General features: G+C 28.4%; 2 long non-coding RNA genes across 2 annotated transcripts in view; one reads left to right on the top strand and one right to left on the bottom strand.

The window, feature by feature from the left end:
- Positions 1-6,516: 6,516 nt before the first annotated feature.
- LOC118064081 (uncharacterized) lies at positions 6,517-11,714 on the bottom strand. The gene is made up of 5 exons (XR_004690019.1): positions 11,234-11,714; positions 10,882-11,116; positions 7,227-7,415; positions 6,720-7,130; positions 6,517-6,640 (listed from the first exon to the last, which is right to left on the bottom strand). It is a non-coding gene; the product is annotated as an uncharacterized lncRNA (long non-coding RNA).
- Positions 11,715-11,847: 133 nt separating this feature from the next.
- The window catches only part of LOC118064083 (uncharacterized), a 31,004-nt gene continuing 25,850 nt past the window's right edge, over positions 11,848-17,001 (top strand). The window contains exon 1 of the long non-coding RNA XR_004690021.1: positions 11,848-12,459. This is a non-coding gene — a long non-coding RNA (uncharacterized lncRNA). The remainder of the gene's footprint in view (positions 12,460-17,001) is intronic.

Here is a 17,001-nt window from a genome sequence, read left to right as displayed (position 1 = left end):
CAACTAAACATCTATCTTGCTGTGTAATTTTTTTTCATAGATATTTTTCTTAGACATCAAATATGATAAATTCCCTTTGGTTACATACGAATAAACTTTCTTATCCATAGCCCATGGTAACGATATTTCAGAGTAATAAATAATTTTTTAACATACGAGATGATGATAAATTCACTCAAAAAGTCACATCAATTTAAATTTTTTTCATAGTTAGATTTGGCTTTCAATTTTATCTAAATAATGATGTTCCTTTTTTTAAATATTTCCTGAATCTTCATATCCTAGATAAATGTAACATCATTTTTATATAATACATGAATACAGTTTACGGATGGAAGAAAAAAAAATACCTTACAAAATATAAAACCAATTCTATGCTAAAAATAATTGTTTAAAAAAAAGTCGTTTTGAATTAATAAATTAAATTATCAGTTTAAAGGATCTTTTACGATAATAAAAAATTGTAATTCTCCAGTCAAATTGAATGATATTAAATTAAAGGTACGTCAATTTGCCCACTTTAGGATTAGTACTGTCCTGGGAGGTTAAATTATTTCCTGAAAATTTTAAAAATAGAACACATAAATAATAAACTTCCAACTTTCCATGAAAAATAGTCTTGAAAAATGCAATAAATACCACAAAAAATATTACACTTCACGACAGAAACCCCAAACATAAATCGACTGATAAATAAATTTAAGATTTTCTGTTACTTAGATTAACTACCTTCATGAATTATTACATCAACTGGTTAAAATTACAACTATGACTGGAGCAAACTGCTGTTCCAAAACAGTCATAAATGATTCTGTGTACGTTAAAAAATGAATATCAAAAGCAAAAGAAATGTTTTGTTGTTCTAAATGCACTTGATATACTAATATACTTTCAGATAGTAGTCCTGACCTATTCCAACAGACCTACATCCGTAGGCAAACCACACAGGACGTAGTTAATTTAGATGTCAATTCCGACCAAACGTTGTCGAACGCCAAGAATAGGTTTTTACATGATATTAACTGACTTAAAATTAACAATAAAAAATAAAATACTCATCCCATAAGGTGGGCTTAAGTATAACCGGAAATGGGGGAAGTTTGGATAATTGTTATAACAGCCTTGATTGATATTTAAATGCACCGCATTTTTGCATAAAATATGAACCATTCTGTTGTAATATAACAACATGTGTTGTGTCTTGCCATTATTTTTATTGTTGTTCATATGATTATTACTTTTATCATGGCTTTTTATATAATGTATTACATAATTATAGTACGCAGTTTATGATAAATTTAATCGACAGTGTTTCAGTTCATTCCATCTGTCGATATGTATTACGTTGAAAAAATTATCACAAGTTTTCAAGCCATGAGCATTCAGAAATAAAAGTGGTTATTATTATATAGGGAGTGTAATCATTGAATGAAGTGTAGCTTTGTAATAAAAAAAAATGTTCACGTAAAGTATCATATAAAAGAACCATATAAAAGTCTTCACGAGGTTCTATTCATGCAATATTCATGTGGGGTTTGAACATTATCAACTTCATGTAGAATTATTTGATATTACACTCAATGATATAATGTGGTATGTTATGGTGTTGCTGAATAAAGTCAAAATTAAAAATCATATCTCTGTTCTTTTGCAATAAGATACAGATGTTCTTACATTATTTTATTCAGAATATAGTTGAATCATTTTTAATTATCTACAACTTATCATAAATTTATTCATTAATACTGTTTTATAAATAAGCAATAATTTTTTTTAATATTAAAAAAATACTTTTGTACTTGAAAAATACAATATGTACCTCTCAGTTTTTATTCAAGAGGTATTTTTAATAATTTTGATTTAGCAAAGGTTTGAGAAAATGACATTTTATTTGAAAAATACTGATAGATTTACATTGTTTAATTACTGGTTTTCCTTGTAATAATCGTTTTTTTTTTGTAAGAAAGTATTACAATATTCTTCTTAGTCTATAAATTACACATTTTACCATTACAGATTCACAATTCATTTATCTTTATCCAATTCAATTATGAAGGCAATAAAAAATGATGATTTCAATATATACACGTGTTGATTCTAGAAATAACGGTACTCCAAATTTACATACTTAATTAAAATATGCAATCAACAGAATTCAATAGCATGAAATCATTTAATTTCTACTAACAACATAGCTAATAAAAATTATCTGCTTAAATAGGTCACAAATTAAAAGGAATGATTCAAAAGATCAAGAATGCTTTATATCTTAATAACATATTTTCAGAATATTTATATTGTGTTACTAGTTTTATCTATCATTGCTAAATAAATATTACTTCTATCTAAGTAAGCATCAAGTACATAAAATTATTTAAATATGGATATAATTTAGCATAAATTATTCTTTCCATTGAAGTCAAAGTGAAGTCAAGCATCACAAAAACACAACTTCAATCTTTGCTTCAGATCTACTCAATAACAGAACAAGAAACCAGACAGTCAATGGAGTCCTTCATTTCCATTTTATTCTACTGCTGAAATTCTAGGTTGTTTGACCTCAATCAAATTGGATTAAAGTGCTTTTAAAGGTCTATAATATTATTATCAATACTTGTGTAGATTATATGTAGCTTAATCTACCAGGAAAAGATTGTATCTGTTGATCATAAATTTTCCAATTGAACGTATTGTTCAACACCTGACTAATTCTTTGTCTAAAAGGCCACTGACTTATCAGAAATCTTGGATCGCAATATGGTATACCAAAATGTTGAGCACCACTGGATGAAAGATTTAACGCCTGGAGGTTCTGCATGCATGAAAAGGTCCAGCTAAACTTGTTTTTATTTTCTATGTTACGGATTTCGGTTTTCTAAAGCTTAATAAGTACCACTCACTTCAGAAAAGTAGGTTGATAATTACCAGTCAACTGAACTATATAACTGAAAATAATTCAGTCATTTTTTCAGTCATTGAATTTTTATGCAAAATCTTTGTTATCTGATCCAACAACTTTTGTTATCTATTTTATTGTTACTGGTGAAATGATGTAATATTTTTTTAAATATTTAGCATGGTTACAAACAATAGTGAGCTGGAACAATTGAACAAATTAATTGATAACAATGGAGATAGGATCAGTAAAACAGGTTGGTGAAGTTTGATAAAGGTAACTCTTATAGTCCATAGCTAACTCATATTTTTGACCATGTATTTAAAAAAAATAATAATAATAAACGATTTGAATTTATAATAATTTTTTTTTTATCAATACTTCAAATGAAGGACATAACACTTCTGTTCTCAAGGCTTCATATAATCCCAAGCAATTCTAATAAAGTTATCTTTTATTTTGATATTAAACAAAAACTCATTTCTAAAAGTTCAAATAAATAATTGCTAAAATAATTCTACAACTATTTTGACAAAGAACAGACGACATGAAAATAATATTTATAACTAATTCCTCGAATTTCCTTAATTAGAAAATTTTCTTCGAAAAGAAGAACTCCAGATCCAACCTTATGTACAGAGTCTATTATTTTTCGCTTATGAGTAACTTATATAAGTTTTGACTAACTCTATAAATATATGACTTTCGGAACTCTTTCTTGTCGCATCATTTTATTTTAGTAAAACAACTCTGATGACATTTTTATTGACCTCGCTGTGAGATGTAATATCCCAAGCTTGACATTATTGAAGTAAATCTTTATAATTTGGCATATATATGTACATCTGCTCATGCACTATGTCTATTCACATATGTATGAGACTGGCTATTCGTTTTTAAAATTCATCATACCATAATAGAGATATCAAAGTCATACCCCAAATATTCTCTGTCATGACCTTACTGATAATTATCTCATGTCAATATGTAATATGTCCACACGAAAAAAGGAGTATTATCTTGTCGCACATCTTAAAACGGTACATATGTAAATAAATAATAATTTTAAAATGACTCAATTTGAAGAAAAAGAAGCTACTGTTGGATGGTTCTTCAAATATAATATTCGTCATCGACAGACTGTTATGTAGTCAAGCATATTATCATGTTATATGTTTATTGGTAAACTGCAATGACTTTTGAGTCATTTATATAAACAGTTTAATGACTCGTGAGCCAAAAAGTGCAAATGGAATGAACACAAACGTTAAATCACTCTTGAGAGCAACAGACATACACATGTACAAGTGATAAGGACATTTTGATAAATTTAAATATAAAAATGTGTATGGAGATTAGATTAGACAATGAATATTGAGACAAACAAGAGAAGAGACGATGCTATCCTTACTTCGAAGCAAGTTGGGGTCGCTGGCATGACATTGACCCTGGCATTGATCTGAAGAGCAGAGCAACATACGCCGCAACATTGGTGTGTAAGCAGTTGTGACTAGAGGGCGGAGGGTCGACCTTGAAGCGACCTCAACCAAGGTCGCAGACGTCGACGTCACTCCTCTACTGCCCCACGCGTCTCTTTATATTAACGATTTATTTCTTTTCTCTATTCTTTTTTCCCACTATTACAACGAGCAAATCTACTACTACTAAACTACTCTTTCTGCATGATTTCTCCGTCCTTATCTAAATTTACACTTCCTTTTTTTCATCTAGTTTACGTTTGATTACACACTGACGTACTATCAGCGTAATACAAAAATGCAAATTACACGAGAGATTGAGAACGAAGTTTTCAGTTCTGGGTTAAGTTCAATTATGTATGCAAAATTAAATATGAAGGAAAATTATTTATTCTAATTATGTATATCGCTACGTTTAATCAAGCTTGGTATTTACATTTAATATGTATCTTGATGTACTTTTGATTTATTATTATTTAAATATGATTTGTCATGTTTATGAGTTTCATTTATTTTTTAAGATTTCATTAATCATTATAAATTTTTCAATTTATTGCATTACTTTATGTTATAATTATTTAATAAAACTATTTAATATTGTTTATAGGTAAATTTTTTTTAATATTATTCTTTTTTTGCTATTAATATTCAAATACTTCTATAGATGAAATTCTTGTTTTAATAAAAAATAGAAAAAAATACACGGTAAATTATTCTGAGAAATTTCTGCGAATTTTCTAAATTAAAATTATGAATAGACTTCAGCAGAGACTTGCTCATTCACACGTTTTGAAATATTCTGGAATGATATTAAGGGGAGTCAAGTAATTTGGGTAAGTACTTAAATCGGACTACTGTAGGTGTACTTTACACTTTGGATATTAGAAAAGTTGGTTAAACTCTTATATAGTATTGCATTGTAATACATAAAGTAAATAAAATTGAAGAGAAATATACTGTAAAAAAAAAACTAGAACGAGGATTAAAATTAACAAGGATAAATATTAACATTCAATTTATAACTAAAGATTTTATTCTTTTCAATCTAAGAATCTTAGGTATTGAATGGTTGTCTGTATTTGGTCATCATTACTGGAGGTTTATAATTATTTCTATTATGCCTTTTGAAACACGGAAGCCCTTTCATAAATTGGTCGTTAATATTTGCCTCGGTGTTAATTTTAGCTCGGGTCGTACATAATGGGCAGAACTTCCATTCACAACAAATTGTCTGAATTATACAATTTTTCTTTGACCTTCTTCTCGTGGTAAAATATTAATTAAAAATTTTTCTTTGAAAAAATGCATTTAATGAATTGTAGAATTTTTCAACAATCATTTATCTTATTAAACCACAATACATCAAAAAATTTTTTAAAATACATTTTCTTTATAAAAAATTTAATTAAACATTTTGAAAATTAGATAAAAAATTATAAATAAAACTTTAAAACCGATTTAAAATCATCTGAATCCTTTTTCAAAAAATGAAAAATTACTTTAAAGATACTTTAGAATAAACTTTTTGGAAAAATGGCTTTTCTGCTTCAACTTCTCAACGAAAACCATATTTCTTTAATCCCCCATGGCTCTTTTATACTTTTGTATATTTTAAAGGAATCGTTTTTTTTTAATTGGAGCATGCATAGAAGTAATAAATTTATTTATTTATAACAATATTGATATAATTAACATAAATAAAAATTATTTTTAAGCTTCAATATCAATTTAACTCCTTATTTCAATTAGATAATTTAAATGGAGATTGTCTTGACAACAATATTGTTATTTCATTTCAGTTTACCATCAAAACACTAAGAAAATAGTATTTACAATCTTATTAGATTTGAAACTTTGCCAAATATAAACAAAACATGATAATAAGAATTTACGTAATAACAATATGATGACTGTTTTAAAACTTAGATATTTAATCCTCAAGTCATATTTCTTGAGATATCGTTACACGTACACTTACTGTTTAGTTATAAGATGATCATTCACGTAAACATTGTGAAACTTGCTAGCTTTTGAAGATATCAAAAAAGGGGATCGTAATATAGAAAAGGAAAATTCCCATTTTCGTTGGAATCCATTTATTATCAGAATGAAAAATCTAACAAAGGGCTTTTACAAAAGTGTGTTAAATTGTCAGAAGTGGAATTGAACGAACGCTCGTAAAAAAAATGGACTAAGATCTGAATGTAACGTACGCTTGGATTTTATTATAACCGTTCAACTTTTCTGATAAATTTCACCATCTTTCCTAGAATTATTTAACAAATAAATGCATGTATTTACTTATTTTATTAATATGGATAGTATCTTTTAAGGGTCATCAATACCTGCCAGATGAAAAAAAGGTGGCATAGAAGAAAGGTCATGTGAAATTTTTCTTCAAAGCATTTCAAATCCTGCGGTAGACCGACTGAATAAGTTATAAATATTTTTGACTTTCCGCAATTTCCAGAAAAATAGGGGCGAGTGGTTATTATTGTGATGGGTGTGAAAATTTAACGGTAAGTTTTTGTCAGGTATTTTTTTTTTACTTCGAATCATTCAGGTAGTTTTCTCAAGAATATTTACATGTGTGACTTCCACTACACACATCGACGTGAGTACCAATGTATTTTTTGATATCGTGAGAATAATTTGACAGATTTTGTTCACACTTTACTTCAATTGAATGAATTGAAAAACTTTCATTAGTTACAAAGCATTATTAATCAATATCCTAGAGTGTTTGGGTTTTTTTACTGAAAAAAAAATTGTTAATTTTAAATATATTTTTTTGTATATATGAATAAATTTATGTAGATAATAAATTCAATTGAATTATTTCTTAAACTTACGTACAACTAAGTCGATAAAACGTGTCAAAAGTTATTTTTCTTCAAATCTGTCTAATTATTTTTGATTTACACTCTTCCAAAATTCTTGTGGCATAAATTTTATCATAAATATTTGTAAGAAAATATTTCTCGAGGTTTCTTTTAAATTCAGTTCAACTTTTTATTCTTCCATTCGTTTCATCTTTTAATCTAAACAAATAAAATCGATGTATAATTAATTAAATTTTCATTATCTTATCATCTGACGGCTATGATAGAAGAATTAAAAATAGAGATTAGAATTAACTGTCTATTTAACTGAAAGACAAAAAAAGATGTGTCAAAATTGATAAGGTTTTATGAAAGTTACTTTAGCGACAAGTTTAGAATATTCTTCAAGTTATGAATTATTGTGCAAGGGAAAAAATAATTATGATATATCTAAAGCAATAATTAACATGTCCCAGTATGAAATATTAAACATTAATTGATTATATGTTTGATTATTATTCATTTCTGTGAAATAAGTATGAGGAAAATGTACTATATCAAATAATAAAATCTACAGTCACCATTTATCTTTGTGTTTATCATCATTTTCATGCATAAAATGTTCTGATATTTTATCGAAAGCGTGTATACTTATAGTAATATTTTTCGGCTTAGAATTTATCTGAATGAAAATCTTGATGGGCTCTTTCGAATATAAGCGACCAAATTTTCTCATATCCATCAGTGAATAACTTACTGATATATTCTAGTTATATCAACAGTATTATCAATTCGAAACATCATCATGTTCAAAGATGCATTTTGATGGCCTTATATGGCACAAAGTTAAAACTATGGTCAAAAACTTTTAGATGCCTTTGATTTTTATCTATTCAAGCATTTTTATTCATGATTGCAATATATTAAACTTATGAAAAAATTTAATTTGTAGAGTAAATTATTGTCAATAATTATTCATAATTATCAGATAAAATGGAAACCATAATGTATAAATAAATAAAACATTTTATCATAAATTGAAATATTATTATTCTTTTGACCAACAGACACTTTAACACTTTAAAATATTGATGTATTTTTAGGTATACTTAAGTTGCTGATTCCAAAAATCGTATTAAGTATTTTCGATCTGTTTCTATAAAATCGCAGTTTGTTTTTATTAAATCATCTGTTCATTTATAATGGAATAAAAAACTATTTTTAATCATACGATTTGGCGTATGCTGAATTAAGTTAACAAACGTTTGTAAAAAATTGATTTTATTAAAATAAATGAGAATATAAACTAATAAACTATAGAAATAGATAAATATTGTTTTAATTAAATAGTATTTTTTGTTAATATAAAAGATTAATGACATCTAACCTTTTCATTCTCCAATAAAAATTCTTCTCTCTCAATCTATTGACTCCATATTTGAGCTTATCATTAATATTTAAAAATCCTCTTACAAAAATTTCATCAATTATTAGATAAAATAATTTTATCTCTTAGTCATAAATAATGCATCGATGTATATTTATTATTAATTAAACAAATAGACATAAATGATAATTTTTAAAAATATCTTATTATAAAGTGTGCAATGTTTTATAATAATATATTATCATTATCATTATTATAATATTGAATAGCTTTTAGTTTTTATCTAAAATAAAATTTATAATGGATTACAATTTAGATATAATATGATTATAATACTCGCTCACTTTCTTAGCAGCATTTTTTAGCATCCATAAATTGCTAACTCGGTTTTTATTCTTCTCGTATTCGCTATATGCATGTATGTGCAAGCATGTTGGAATGAGAACCGGAATACAACACGTCTTTACTCTTTAGTATAAAGTATCCTAAACAGGTTTCACATAATTTTCATCCCTTTTTCTTTGTAAAAAAAATGAAGAAATAAATAAAACGAGTTTACATGTGATGAGCAAGCGTTAATTTCGTGTGTCAGTTCATATTTATCTTTCTTCTTGCTGAACTAAATTTATCTATAATTTTTCATCATGAAGTCTTATAGCAAACAGCTTTATTGTTTGTTGCTTCCACTTGTCTTGTACCCAATCAGCTCAATTCTTTTCTTCTTTTTCTTTAAAATATCTTTTTCGTTACTCTTTTTTCTTCAATTGTATCCCTCGATAAATCTCATGTTTCGTCGTAATCTATCATCATAGTATAACGATAAATCATTATATAATATATTTTTTATAGATTATTCATCATAAAAATTTATTCATCTAGCATTCAGCCGTATTTATGAAAATCAAAAGTGATTTGTTAAAGTCAATGCCAATAAATCAGGCTTAATTGATTGTAAATATGTGCATTATATGATAAATTATATCCAAAGTAGTAATTAAGTAGGCTTCATTAAAAGCCCCAATTTGATACACAAAATATTTTCAATTATCTGTATATGAAAAAAGTAAATTTTAATATAGATTTATAGTGATGTGGGAGGGGTCAGGAGCAAGAGGAAAGAGAGATTTAGTGTCCTCAGCTCTCGGACGGTTCAACCTTGAGACGCAGCGATGCTCAATGCAGCAGTGTGATATTACAATGGGTGAATTCATTGCTACGTTACTATGTACAAATGCATAGTTACATCTCACCGGAAACTGCAATCTTTCGCTTTCCGCATCAAGTGACGTGTTTAATCATAAAAAATTTTTTTATTAACTGCTGCAATGACAATTTTCGTGTTGAAAGGCTTTTCCTCATGACACTTACCACATCATCCTAGTAACCAGTAATATCTCGAGTTCATGTCATACCTGATAGAGCATTCAGCACAATCATTTCAATATTTTTACGAGTTTCAATATTATATTCTTGAAAAGTTTATAACCCGAAGTACGCGATTAGCAAGGGCAAAATTAAAAATAGCACGACTTCTGATGGTGCATCGTTTGTGCGTTCAATATCCAATGGCATTGGTCCAACATTCATTATATCCACAACATCGATTCTTTTTGTTTGCTTTTTAGAGTTTCTCGATAAATAATTGAACGTTGTTTCAATAATATACACTGATAGATACACTTTAATGAAAATTATGGGTGTATTAAAAAAAATTTTTCGTTCAATAAATAACGGGTACATATGCAAAATTCATCTTGAAACATCTATTAATTGTTTATAAGAATTTATGATTTGTATATGCAACGAAAGAAAAAGTGCTTGATGTTGAACTTTATTTTATTGCATACAATTATACATGCAAGCAGATCGCATACGTGTGTCCGTTCGATTACCCGCTGACCCAGAACACTTTTACAGTATAACCTTCCGGGACCGGTTCTCGGTTTGCAGCATGTTTGGATAATCGTCTGTTAATATGCCATAAACATTCGTATACTTCAAATAATTTTTCATCATTTCATATCTTCACCATCTACCTTAATTACAAATAAGCTAATTAATTGATGTATGTTATGAGCAGATGTGCTAGTCTTTGATGTCTTATGGGAGTTTTTTTTGTTCCAATACATTGCACATGGATGAAACATTTATTGACATTAATGTTTTATTTATATTAATGCTTAAAAAATGAAAGATGACAATATTAATTGGATGATTTAAATATCACTGATAAAATTTATAGAAACATAATAATTTAATTAAAAAGTTATAAATTTTGCAGTTAAATCAGATACCCACGTTGTTAAAGTCAGAGTAGATAATCACTGAACTGGGAGATTCAACCTTGAATTTCAGTGCAGCGATGGCTATGTTGTCGAATTGCATTTTTGTTTTTTCTGGCCAAGCCTCACCAGTATCTTGTTATCTTTTCTTGTTCATCTTACTCTTTCATACTTCACTGTTGCTTTTTAATCTTCTTTATCCTTTGACTACACACTCGAAAAAAGACTGCATAATGTTTGCAAATATATATCTGAAATAATTGAGAAATTTAATTAATACACCTTTCACTGTCTGTAAAAAATTTTATATTGCATATTCATAAGAAAAAATGTATGAATATTTATAGTATAAATAAAAATTTTCCCACCACAAATCTTAAATATCCAACATTATCTATGATGAGCAGCATAAAAAGGAGCATCAAGATGTTAATCAATCACACATTCATTTTTTAATGATAAATTCATTTAAAATTTTTGACCTACAGTAACTATATATTAGTTACATATCTTTCATCATTTTACATGATAAGAGTAATTTTTTTAAGAAAAGTTTGCAAAAGTTGGTGTTTCCTCAATGATGAGTAACTATGATAGAACATGATGAGGAAAATAACCTCTAAATATGAATTATTCTTAATCTCTAGAATCGTAAATATATACAATAACGAACCAACACATCTTTTTAGAGTATATAAAATGATTGACAATGCAACGTCAAGTATTTTTAATTGTCATAAAAAATACTTTTAGACGTCTGAAGATTCAATACAAGTAAGATACTAAAAAATAACTATAGTTAAATGTGTACAATAGAAGAATAGTCGTGTGAACAATCACCCACAAGCTGCTGACATCACGGCGATGCAGTTGATATTTGTTTTGCATTATGTATATATGCATGCACAATAGCCGTAGCGATAGTGCTGCCACTAGTGAGATGTTGCGGTGAAAAAATGAAACATTACGCCGGCAGCGCAACGACGAATCGACTGCCGCAGTCGCGCGCTTGCACTCTCAGTGGTTAGCGGAGGCTGAGTGTACGTATCCTAAATTTTTTCGTATACGAATATGTATTTACTGGCATAAAAATTCGTTAATTGTTACTAAAAGTAATCCACCGAAAGTCTGAAGCGTACAAACGTGGTGTTATTGAAATAATTGTATATTGACGTACGAAAATAAGCGGCTGTTTACTACGAATGGGGCCGATACATTTATCCATCGAAAGGAAAGTGGGGGGAAAATGAGATCTCATATCACTGTGTGAGAATGTCGATGCTTCAGTGTATTTATCGCGTCGACGCACGTTACTGACTCGCACCACGTTCATCAATCCATTGATTATTGTTGTCTTTATCATGTGTGTGTTTTATCGAAAATAGCGAGAAAATTTAACATAAACGCGAGACTCTAAAGTACAAGAACTGAGTGTCATGCACGTGTATATTGTGTGTATTCAGTGTTTAAGCTCAATCGATTTAATAGAGCATAAATTAATAAGTGAACAGCAATATTGATATTAACCATCATCATCATCATCATCGGTGATATTATACACCGGCACACATATTGTTGATATTATTATTATTATGTAAGTATTTACAACAATTATATCTTTGTTTTTGAGCATCTAGGCGGGTGCGAGGATGCGCATTGCGTTCGCGTTGATGGAAATAAGCCGTTGGGGGTGAGTAGAGCGGGAAGACATCTTGATATCGCCAGAGCGCTCTTGTTTATGTTTTGAAACGTGGCCTGAGTGGGGGAGGGGACACAATGTGGCAAAAGATTAGTTGTTTCATGGTACTGTAATAATGGGCACGAGCCAATTGAATCTATGTGATAACAAGATCATAACGTCGTTGTTTTATTGACCGATGTTTTATTTTCATGCTCCAATGTCTCGTGAGACTAGACAATAAAAGTTTATCAAAATGTCTGTTGTTTAAAATACTTTTTTTGGAAATTACTTTCGTAAGACTCTGGATCCAATTGATTTTACAACAAATATGGGTATTAAAGTAATACCTTTCCAGCAATTTTATGAGTAATTATTTTGTCTATTATCTTTTGAAAAAAAATAAAACTTTATTGCATGAAAGTTGAAATTGGAGTTAGTGTGAGGTTAGGAAAGAAATTTAGAATGCTATTATTATGCATACTCTACATAAAATTGTCGTCTTTGATGTTCAATTATCTCATTAGAATTCATAGAATTTCGGTAGTGTTCATGAATGGCAATTTTTTTTTTTTAAATAAGAATGAATTTAGAATCACCATTTATTTTAATGAAATCTCGGATCATTTAAATAATTTTTATTTTCTTTTCAATAATATAATTATATCAATTTAACTTTCACAGATAGACTTATTAGCTACGAATAATTATTTGAATATTTCTATTATTGTTCTTTTTATTTTAATATGAAGTAAAATTTAATTATTTCGAGGTTATATTTTATTATTCAAGGAAAAATAGTTGAATGGGAATAACTTGAATGCAAATAATTTTTCAATGAGTTAAAAACATTTATTTGTTGTCGGTTTTTAATGCAATAAAGAGAATCTCCTTAAGTGTTGCTTTTTACACTGTCGTACTATTGTTGCATTTTAAATAGCCGTAAAGTTGTTAATAGAGCAATAGTAAGAGTGAAGACGTATTGTTACTTGAAATAATAAGTACAGACACGAGAGACATGTTATTCGGATCGTTGCCTCGACTTTAGTTAGTTAAATGCAATCTTAATATGTAATTATTAGTATACATGTGCGTAATGTTTTATTACAAATATTGTACAAGTTATGAAATATGTAATTAATATTTGAATTCTATTGTAGTAATCACTATTCATTCACATGTCATTCTTTATTTTTTTTTAATACAATGTTATGATAATAGGAAAATGGTGTTTTATTGTTGTGTAGTGGGTTTTTTACCTTCACATTTTTTTATTCTTCAACACCTGTCTCTCACCTCTAATATAGCCTTGTAATACTGATATGGTTTACAAAGCACGAGTGTAGGTTGCTTGAAATCCTGATATTTTAGGTCTGAGGGATTAAAAATTTTTATCGACATTTTCCAAGATGTTAATAAAAAAAGAAGTCTTTACCGTACCATCAACCCTCTGAAGAGGGATATTTTAGATTTCGCTATTCGAGTTCGAGTTGGAAAGGTCGATTACAGAATAAAAATAGCATGGCTGTATACAAACATGCAGTTGTATAAGTGTAAAGATTGTCGGAGATTATACGTGAGGTTACATGTTGTATTGACTATAGTATTTATCGGAAAATATTGCGATAAAAAATAGAACTGTGATGCATTTATGGTTGAGACGATGACCTTTGTAACACGATTTCTTCCAATATTATCGTAATTATAAATAAAATAAAATATGTCATTTGTATTATTAATTTACACTTAGTTTGATTTTTATAATAAACTTGGTTTCTTCCATTGTGTAATGAAATTGAAAAAAAAAAAAAAAAAGGTTTTTAATAGATCATTTTTATTTAAAACTCTTTTTCTCATTAATGACGTATTTTTCCATCGTTTATTTTTGTTTGATATTGAAGTATTAAAATAAAAATTAATTTTCGCACAAAGTATTGTTTTGCTTTGAACGTCATATTTTTTAAATAAATTTTCAGAAGTTTTGGGAAATAAACTCATTTATTTAAAGCACAAAATAACTAAAATAATGTTTTTCTCTTGTCAAATTAATTAATTTTTTTTTTTCAAATGAAGAATTTTTAATTAAATTCTATCCCCGAATTCATCATCACAAGTAGTAATAGAATTTTTTTACCATATGTTTTGTCAGAGGTAAATGAATTCAACATATACACATTAACAGTATTCCAGGTATCTCAATGTTATCATGATATTGAAAAGATATCCAACATGAAACCCGTCAAAACACTTGTTTAATTTCGTTAAAAGCGTTTCCATATATAAAAAAAATGTTTTTTTTTAAACAACTTAATATCATTTAATATTTTTTTTTTCTGAAAATAAAAAAGAATTCCTTGGCAGGCCATACAAACGGCGGACAAGGCTAAAATAATTGAGAAGTCTCTTGTAAGTTGGGTAGCGGTCAGAGTACTCAGAAAATTTGGGTTGTAACTATTTTTCGCTCATGATGCAACTATGGTACGATGCACCTCTACTATTCCATATGCGACGACATATGTTTTCCGGTGGGTTAGTAGAAGTCACTTAGCACTATAGTGCTCAACGTCTACTACGTTTAAAAAAATATTTAGGTCAACTCAATTTATACTTTGACTTTTTCTTATGATCATTATATTAGACGTTTTATCGCTCTCAATTTTGTACATTAATTGTATCAATCAACAACTAAATGATTTCATTGATTCTAAAATAAACTAAAGATATAAATGTGTGGTTTATCGTCATTCGGAAGTTTAATTATTTTTCTTCTTATTAATAAATATTTTATTTAATTAATTAAAAAAAAAAGAAAGTAATCAATAACTATTAACACCTTTGTTAATTAATTCATTAATTGTTATCTTTAATGTCACCATATTCATTGGTGTATAAATTAATTATATAAATCGATAGTGTATTTTTATCATTAATAATATCAACAAATGTATTAAAATTTAATTAATTTCGTCCAAACAAATGCAAATATTAGTATCATTGCATTAATGAATAATGAAAAAAAAAAGTAGATAAGGTTATTGTTGTACAGACATTAACTATCAAGTAACATACTTTTAAATGAATGATATTCTTTTCATTTACTATCTCAAACTGTTTACGTTGTTTGCAATGGGACGGATATATATTATACGAGGTGTGCACACTCCTGCGCACAAGTCCCACATTCTTCGCCTGCATTCACGAGGTCACTGGCGATAAAGGTCAATAACTATTTGTCCGGCAGACTGCATGTGTATGATTATATTTACGTACTTGACTATTTAACGTCTATTAATATACTATAAAAAAAATCATCTATAGTAAAGAATAAAAATAATCCATTAATAATTTTTATATTTTTAATTTTTTATCTATAGATGAATTTTTTTTTTTACCCTTTTAAAATGACGTTGATTAATTAAATGTGAACGGTGAGACAAGAAAATGCAATCTAGAAAATGCAAAATGCATTTAGAAGATGTGTGATCGAAAAAAAAAATGGAGGATCATCGTCTTGGATTGATGACAGTAGATTAGATATGTGGTACCCGATGCATGGTGTGTCGAGTAGTCTGGGAAGCGATACATATTATAAAAGAAAACGAGAGGGAGAGAATAAACTTGCACGCATGACGTCACTTAGTGTGTATCATTTTTAGCCTACATACATACGTATATGCCTGCCTATATACCCAGTGCCAAGAGTCAGCGCGGCGCGTTGCAGTCAACTTGAATGTCGGGAGAATGACAGAGAAGTAAAAGGGGTTATGCGGTAGAGAAGATAATGTTTGTTAGATGAGTAGTACATTGAAGCGTCGATGTGTCGTGACGACAACTGCCGGTTGGTTTTGTTGTTAGCTGCATATCGTGCTTTCCCCTTAAGTACTAACCGTGCAAACCAACGTTGTCCATCCATTAGCGTAGCCACAATCCAAGAGTGGGAAAAAGAGAACTTGATTCGCATGAGAAGAGGCTATTCAAGTATACACATTCATATGTATATATATTTTTATATAAATGTATTCGTGTAGAGTTTGTGTGTTAGAGGGAAAAAAGAAAGAAGACTGGCAAAATGAGACACTAATATTTTGGTTGACCGAGGATATGCGCATGATGGACTAGAAAAAAGTTCTTGGAATATCACGCAAATATTTTAGGACTACTATTCTGTTTATTTATCAAGCACGTTTTAGAGACTGTGAATTAGAGTGTGTTGATGAAAGCTTTGACAAATGTAGTACTCGTAGACATTTAACTTATTATTCTTAGAATTTTTAATAAATAAATAAAATAATAATGAATATTTAGTGTATTATATTTAGAACATATCTTCGGGTTATTGGATTGTTTTTGTACATGCAAACGACCTGACTGTTGGCTAAGGCCAGGCGTGCATAAAAACGATTTTTTAGTCATGTGATCATACATATAGTCGCAGTCGGTCAAAGTAAACGATTTCAC

Source organism: Chelonus insularis, unplaced genomic scaffold (assembly GCF_013357705.1).
Source record: "Chelonus insularis isolate UGA/USDA-ARS -01 unplaced genomic scaffold, ASM1335770v1 contig_160_pilon, whole genome shotgun sequence".
Classification (NCBI taxonomy): Eukaryota; Metazoa; Arthropoda; class Insecta; order Hymenoptera; family Braconidae; genus Chelonus; species Chelonus insularis.
Note: the sequence above shows the minus strand (reverse complement) of the source record. Positions and strands in the feature narration are given on the sequence as shown.